The sequence below is a fragment of the Miscanthus floridulus genome, chromosome 8 (genome assembly GCF_019320115.1).
Source record: "Miscanthus floridulus cultivar M001 chromosome 8, ASM1932011v1, whole genome shotgun sequence".
Classification (NCBI taxonomy): domain Eukaryota; kingdom Viridiplantae; phylum Streptophyta; class Magnoliopsida; order Poales; family Poaceae; genus Miscanthus; species Miscanthus floridulus.
This window is the reverse complement of record NC_089587.1, coordinates 217,358,464-217,367,102: the sequence shown is the minus strand read 5'-3', so window position 1 is coordinate 217,367,102 and position 8,639 is coordinate 217,358,464. Positions and strand designations below refer to the sequence as shown.

At 42.3% G+C, this 8,639-nt stretch overlaps 1 long non-coding RNA gene across 1 annotated transcript; it reads left to right on the top strand.

Annotated features, from left to right (window-relative positions):
- Positions 1-3,219: 3,219 nt before the first annotated feature.
- Positions 3,220-8,226, top strand: LOC136474969 (uncharacterized). The gene is made up of 4 exons (XR_010763061.1): positions 3,220-3,820; positions 4,734-4,797; positions 5,544-5,626; positions 7,897-8,226. It is a non-coding gene; the product is annotated as an uncharacterized lncRNA (long non-coding RNA).
- Positions 8,227-8,639: the final 413 nt, after the last annotated feature.

Sequence of the window (8,639 nt, the reverse complement as noted above, 5' to 3'; positions counted from 1 at the left end):
TTGAATATGTTTTTATAATAAACTTATTTGACGATACAAGTGTTGCTAATATTTTTCTATAAATAAACCTAATTAAAGTAAATAAAGTTTTATCAGCACGAATCCTAAAGCGACACTTTATATGGGACAGAGAGAGTAATCTATCATCATTCGGAGTACACGTTTGATGCGGCAGCATCATATGGACGAACCAAACATCATGCGGAGCATCATGTGGAGAACTAAACATCACCAAAATTAAATTGTGCACGACACACTACTGATAGTTAGAAAAAAAAATATAAAAATGACAAAAAAAATCTTAGTGCAAATCACGCAGTGCATGTTTGATGCTTGACACTACTTGAAGCAGTATAAATTTCATCTAAAGAATACTAGAAGATTGTAGTATTTGCATTGGGTCCTCAGTTATGACGTGTCAAAGACTTATCAACCAAGATATAGTATTTTTCTTTCACAACAAATCAGTATCAGTCGGCTTATTGGCCAAAGAAACTATCAGCTGAACAGCTCAATGATCAGGTAGCGTTTTTCCTCCACAATTCAAGCATGTCAAAGACATTCCGAACAGCCTTTTACCTGACGAGTGAAGAGAGGAGTGGTGCACTTCACGAGGCATTCTTGTGGGAATTCAAATCACCACAGGAGTTAGCTCTTGTTTAGTTTTCACTCTGTCATATCGAATATTTGAACACATGTATAGAGTATTAAATATAGACTAAAAAATAACTAATTGCACAGATTGCAACTAATTTGCGAGACGAAACTTTTAAGTCTAATTAGTCTATGATTTGACAATGAAGTACTACAGTAACACATGTGCTAATGACGGATTAATTATGCTTAATAAATTCATCTCGCGGTTTACTGACGGATTCTGTAATTTATTTTTTATTAGCATCCGAACACTCCATGCGACATCCTCATATATCACCTGACATACCAAAACTTTACGCCGCGGAACTAAACAAGGCCTCACTTGTTTTTCTACTCCACCTTTCTAGCTCCCCCCTCTGAACTAGGAAAGTGAGAGGTGTGTGCAGTGCAAAGATCGCCCACTGAGGCACTGACGCCTCCCGACCGAGCAACGTAAGGCGTTAGGGCACCCCTGGCCCTGCGCCAAATGGGGCATGTCTCCATAAATTGCCATTAGTGCCTCTCCAGTCCTCAGTCCTCACACCCTCCTCTCCGCCTCTCCCGGCCCCCTCTTCAAAAACCCTCACCCCTTCTTCCTCCCACCCACCATAAGCAGCTCCTCCTATCTTCCACCATCCTGCAGCTTGCTCTCTGTAGCTAGTTTCTTCTCTCTCTATATATGCTCATCAGATCCACTTCGCATCATCACTGCATCTTGCTCAGCTCGCTCCTTTGTCATGGGGGTTTGTGGGGAATGTTGGCTGGCTCGAGGCATCCGCGTCCTGGCTTGCAGATCGTTTTGCCTGCTACCGGACAGATCGAGAGGCGTCGGACCAGGCTTCATTCCTCGCAAACCAGTGCATCCATGGTATCTATCCAGGTTCATGATTCTAGTAGCTAGCTTGTAGTAGATACATATTTACATACACACGTCAGGTAGCTAGAGCTGCAGATAGGGAGCAAGCCAGATTATTTCATGTACGTGCTTCATGCTCGGATTAGATTAGGGGGATTGTTGTCTGGCTCGGGGTCTCTGGTCGAGATCGATTGATATCTTCTTGGCCTTGCCGGAGTTGTCGTCGACCGGAGATTTCGGACCAGGCTTCAATCCCTCTAACCATGCGGCATTACGTCATTTAGATCTCGGCAGTGTCAACCGCCGAAGAAGTACATCAAATCGGCCGGTAAGCTAACCTATCTTGAGCTTGAGCACATAAATTCTCAGTTCCTCTACATGGTTTAGCAACTCCGCGACTGGCTCATTTCTTCACAGCTCCAGATCTTCCGCTTTATTTACTGCTGCATATACTGTACATACGACGAGGTGTGGAGCCTGGAGAGGTCGTTGCAACGCGAAATAAAACTCGTTTTGCTGACTAGGCTACTAATGACGTAGCGATTAATGCATGTTGCTGCATGATTATGCAATCATTTGAGAGCGGCTATAGATCGGTAGGAGTGGTGCCGGCGGCCGGGCATAATTGAGCGCGCGCGGCCCCGTCTGGCCCGGCAGCAAAGGCATCGGCCGTGCGGTGCTGCGGTTGGCGGTGCAAACTTCTCTTTCCCATGTCATTTCTAACAACAGTGCACTACACTGATCATCCAGGACGGGTCCTTCTTGAGTGTGCCAGGAGAGAAAAGAGGGGAGGCCCCAGAGCCCTGCCTGACAAGCAAGCCCCCTACTGTGCTGATATATGGCCTCTATCCCTTCAATGCGTGCGATAACTTGCTTGCTCAGGCTCAGAGTCAGAGCATATCTCACCTCTCGCTCTCGGTGCGGCGATCTCTATGCTCTCTCGCACCCACACACGTACAAACATGCACGGAATGGAGTCATGCAGCAGATGCAGTGTACTCCGTACTCCGTATGGGCCAGTCTCTACTTCGATTTGCTTCTATCTCCCTCCATTGCTCCTACCATGAGTTCGCGTGCTACTGCTAGAAATGGCAGATATAACCAAATAAACGTATTCTAGAAATAATGCAGCTTATCGACGCTAGATTCATGTGTTTGTATGTGCACTTTTCTTCCTGTGTCGAAAAATGCTGATTGGGCCGTCTCGATCCATATGTTTAATTTGTACCTTGCACTCTACACTGTGAAATTATAAGGTTATATTCGTTCAAACAAAATTATATGGTTCTGCCGGTGCTTGTCTTTATTGTACATGCGTTTATGTGCGTGTTCGTCTTGAAGAGGACAGCAGATCTGTAGTGTGTGCCTTTATTTTTATTGTGTTTCTCTACTAGCATGTGTCACTACTGGAAACTCGAATACTTCTGTGCGTGTTGATTTTTTCTGTGCGTGTTTCTCAAAACACACAGAAAAATTGTAATTTTTCTGTCGGTTTCAAAAAATCCCCACAGAAATATAGAAAAACCGACAGAATAATTGAGTTTTTTTTTCTGTGCGTGACAATACACACAGAAAAACAGTGAACACCCACAGAGAAATATCAATTATTCTGTGGGTTTTTTTTTAACTCACAGAAAAAAGACACAGGAACAGTGGCGCGGTATAGAATAGAAAAGAGAGTGAAAAAAAAAACGAAAACAAAAACACCCTAAAACTAAATCCTCCCGCGGCCGCCACCGACGCTATCCCAAACGCGCCGCGCCGCCGAGGCCGAACTCCGCAGAGACTCCAAGTCCGCCGCTCGCCGCACAAGACCACCCCCATCTGCACATTCGCTGCTCGCCGCCCGCCGCTAGGCACCCCAGCTCCACGGCCGCCGCTCGCTGCCCTAAAGTCCGTTGTCGCCTAGATCTGGCACCAGCCCACCGACGGCCGTAGCCACCAGCCCACCGTCGGCCGTAGCCCCTGGTCTCCCTCCCGTCCAGCGCACGTCCCGGCGCGACGCCCCTCGTCTCTCCGGCGCGCCGCCCTAGATCTGCCTCTTCGCGGCCGGCCCTCTCGGCGCGGCCCCTCCCGTGGCGCCGCCCCAGGTTCACCTCTCCGCGGCTTTCCCTCTCGGCGCGGCCCCTCCTGTGCGCCGCCGGCCGCCACCCTAGCCCGCCGAAGGACATCGCCCCTTCCAGCACGGCCCCTCCAGTGCGCTTCCCCAGGCCCGCTGCCGGTCGAGGCTAGTGCCAGATTTGCCGGCGACGCACCTGCATGCGACCTCCCTGCGCCAGATCCGCCGACGGCGCACAGGAACGGATCTGATCTAACCCCAAGTGTAAGGTGATGTACTTTAATCCTCTACTCTAGTGTAAAAGATGATGTATTATTCCTGATTTAGTTTACTAGTAAAGTAATATATTATAAAAATTGCTTTACTCAATCCGTTCAATTATGACTATCTATGCTTAATAGATGTCCTGGAATATGAGTATCTAAAATTTTGTAAAAATCGCTTTCTTTTAGGGACAGAGGAATTACTTAAAAAGAACATGCACAACACCACTGATAGAGAAGTTAAACTTACCATTTTCGCTGACGCAAATATCAATGCTGTAGTTTTTGGTTCTCTTATCTGCATAATAACCACAGCAAAACGCTGTTTTACAAAGAAATAGTTATTAAAGCAAAGACAAAGTACATTGCTGGAAGAAAATAAAATATAAAAATGAAGTTGCTTGATGTCAGAACTGAATGTGGCAATGGGATAAAACCAAGTACTTAATTTTCAATTTATAGGCTAGACATAGTTGGCAGAATAATATGTGTATGTATATCAAAACGTAGCATATTAGCTACACGCATATGAATTCTTAAATGTATTCATATAAAATGTAGGAACAGATGGAATTCTAATTTATCATAAGTTGATAACTGAATACTTATTGAAAAATGAGAGAGAAAATTGTTTAGAGATGTGGTCTGTATTTTCTTAGAAGTTTACAAGGCGATAAGCATGAATTTGAAGATAAATCATATAGTTAAGACACAGATCAACAACTATTATTGAACGGATCTAAAAATGCTGAATTATGACGAGTTGCTGGTAAGTCGTGCTTTCACAATAACATGTTTAACTTGCTCTCTTTTACCTTGGGGAACTGTGTGAGAAACTGGGGCATTCCTTTTCTAAGGCATTTTCATACTACAACAAAGCCATGATGCTGAATCCAACTGCTGTCGACCCTGTTTACAGGATTCATGCATCACGGTTGAAGTTACTTTACACTCAAGGGAAACAGAATCTTGAAGCTATACAGGTTTGTCTAGATGTATCTGACCAGTTTTTTGAGAGTTATTTTTTCCTTGAAAAATTAATACTGAAGCGAGCTACTTCATTGAGTGGTTTTCAGTCTACTCTTGTTTAATGAATTGTTTCACTACCAAAGCCTTGGGGACTTATAACCAAATGGGCTGAATTGTCTATGCCAATCTAGAAACTTTATCTGGTTCTTGTGATTGATTCTCACTAAAAAAGTCTAGCTTGAAGCATTGGGTGAGGTGACCTGAGTAACATCCATATCCTAGCTCGTAGCCGTGATTTGTTTTTTTTTACCCGAAAAAACAGCAGGGGAAGGCCCCACTGTTAGGATTTTATTAAAGCAAAAAGAACCAACTGTACAACAAAAACAGAACAAAAAACAGCAACAAAGAAGGAAACAGGTAGCCTGAGGCAGGCTGGGTCAAACTATGTATAATGCTCTAGCCATGATTTGTGATTCCATAGGAATCAGGTTGTTGCTGTGGCCTACTGCCCACAATTGACCTGGCCTGGCTTTTCGTGAACTTGGCATGTTATATTATGGCAGAGAAGAAGGAAAATATGTCAATCACTTGCCTTCTCTTCTTCCTTGACAGTGAAAGATGCAGTGTGAGATTTTTTTTTTCAAAAAATGCCTTGAGTTTAACGATAGCTGTCAGTATGGGCATGTGTTGGTGGCTGGCCTCACTAATAGCATGAATTTTTTTTACTAGAAATTCTAATCTCGTCCCTGATGTACTGCAGTAAAGATTTTGGGCTAAACAAGGACTGGAGGTTCCTGTTGGAGGTAGACAGTGAAGAGTTGTTGAGTACCTGTGAGACTCAAGGTACACTTCTTTCTTCACTAGTTTTATTTGTTGTATGACGATGTTGTTATTCTACATTTTATTTGTGTGCCCACTTGTCTGAGTTTGGAATGTCTGTCCTTGCACCAAAAATAATTGAGCTTCCTTTGTTGTGATATCTAATATATTAATATTTGAAACAGAACTAGTTAATATGTCAAGCCGAACATGGATGTATAATGGTTGGCAACGTGGCAAAGCTCCCTCAAATGAATGGATTGATGGAACCAATGAATTCTTGAATAGTGCATTTTCAATTTCTGGTGTAGCTGAAAATGATACTATTAAGTGTCCTTGTGCACAATGTCGGAACTACTTTAGGCATATAAGATACACTATAGAGATGCATTTGTGTAGGCATGGTTTTAAGGAAGACTATGAAACTTGGACTGAGCATGGTGAGGGGCTGATTTCACATGATGGATATGATGGTGTGGGAAATAGAGAGGGCACTGATGAAGTTGATCAGATGGATCAAATGTTGGTTGAGCTTGCTGGGCACCATCCACCTATACTAGATGCTGAACCATCAGCATATGCCAAAGCTTTCTATAGGATGGTTGCTAGTGCAGATGAGTTGGTGCATGATCGAGTGTTCCAGCTCATCACAAACAATTTCGTGGAATGTTTCTTCATCCATGTTGTCCATGTTAACATTATTTTTAATTATTCAGTAACTGGCTGGTTGCAAATCCAATGAAGCATCCAGCATCAAATAACCTGGCTGGATATATCTGCATGAAGTCACGCAGGGAGAAATTTATTATTTTAAGAAATTAAATAAAAAAATAAACTATGGTAAACTTTACCTGTATCAATTTTCAAAATACTTTTCCAATATAGATGACCAATGCTGTGCAGCTATCATATATAGGCCCCGTCATAGTAACATGCAATTGATAGTAACATGCAATTGTCAGACTCATAGTGCTCGTTTTATGATCTACTAGTAGTAAGATAAATTTCTACATACAGCTATTCTACTGTATGGATTTAACTAAGAACAGTATAAGATTAATACGTCTTACATCTTTTAATGGTGATATTACAGATGGTGCATTATAGAGTACATGCATTATAGAGTACATTAGCCCCATTGTTCGATTCAACAGATGGTGCATTATAGAGTACATGGCACTTTCTTCTTTGAGTTCTTGCTGCTAGCTCCATTGGTGTGTGGATTTTAAGCATGGAATAGGAACTGTATATATGCTGTGCTCAATTAAGCTGTTGCCAAAGTACCAAGTGATATATGCTGCTAAGCAAAGCGAGGTGGGTCATAAGGCAGCGCTCAATGAGCCTATTCTGTTCTTTTGGGGTTTCTTTTTGCTCTTGGGCTTGTCCTGTCCTGAAACTGGTTTGTGCTATACAGCTTTAAAGATGTATATTTTCTTTCGCTAAACTGATATGTATGAAGGGCGGGTTAATGTACAGTATCGTATCTTGTTGGGTCCAGTTAGAACTAGATCTGACCAGTTCAAACTGGGTCTGATTGAAACTTGTTGCTGCTAGGTCTGGTCAAACTGGATTTGTAACTAGTGCAAACTGAGTTCTAACTGGTTCAAGATCTGGTTGGAACCTGTTGCAACTAGTGCTGGACCTGTTGCAACTATTCAGAATGTCAACACACAGTGCAGCAGTGAGGAAGTGGCCTCATGTTGATTGTTGTATAGCTACTGCAGTGAATTTGCATGGCTATTGCAGTGAGGAAGTGGCCTTATGTTGGTTTGTAATATTTCAGACCTTGATTCTCCTGTTTCTCTTTTTGGCTGTTGCTTCTATCTTTTGGGTACTGGTAATTTAGATGGTTCCTGGCATTATTCAGTTGGTACTGCCTTGTACCTCTAGATAAGGAGGAGATGTTTGGCTACTTGATTTGGAACATGCACATGAGCATTATATTTTTTTGGGAGATGTATTAAAGTGGTAATTAACCTTCAAGGCATCGCAAGCATTATCGACATGTTGCTCTGGCTTATTCTCATATCAGTGATGTCATATGATGTTTTTGCTATGGGGGCATCGGGCTGACATTTGTATGCATGATTGACTTCTCTAGTGGGATGGTAATGTACTTTGATAGATCAATTTAGTACTATGCAAAATTCAGTTCTGGGAAGCACACTGTTGTAGGCTCACATGGGTATATTATCATACAAATCCTAATAGCCTTGCTGTGCATTTCAAGATGAAAGCGCTGTGGATCCTTCACTTTTCTGCATTCCACTTACTGTAACTTTGTTCACATTCAGGCAACTGGGTCTTCTCATGCTGCCTCGGAATCTGCCAACAATGCTAATGATGTTGGCCACACCAATGGGGATCTTCATGCTGCAAACGTTGACAACAATCAAGGTTCCGACAACAATGGCGATCATGTATCGATAATGTGATGGTTGTGTTTAGTTGCAAGACATGGATGTGATGGTGGTTTCTTCTTTTGTAGAGTTGTGCTTTTGCACATTAACTAGTAGTGGCTCTAATCTGTTAGCTTTAGTTTTAGCTATAATATGACTCAATGATGCATGCTGGTACTTTACTCATCTTGACTGAGACTTGAACTGTTGAGATGAGATGGTAATGCTTTTGAATGTATCGATGCCGGACCATTTGGACATCATCTATATGTAGCCCGGATGCCATTAATGAATGTGCTGAACATTTGGATCTTTATATGTATGCTATCTATTATGTTGTGATGAAATTACAGTATGGACAGTTCATATTAAATATGTTGTTGCTACTGTTCTCTTTGTATATAATTATTGTATCCAATTTGTTGCATGATTAAGGGTTTTTCTGTCGGTGGTCTGATATTTTTCTGTGCGTTAAACGAGACCGACAGAAAAATAAAATTTTCCTGTGAGTGTACCTCTACGGCTCTATCGGGACAACATCGACAGAAAAATAATTTTTCTGTCGGGCAGTTCCTTTTTTCTGTGAGGATGAACGCACACAATATTCAAATTTAATCTGGGCTAACTGAATTTTTCTG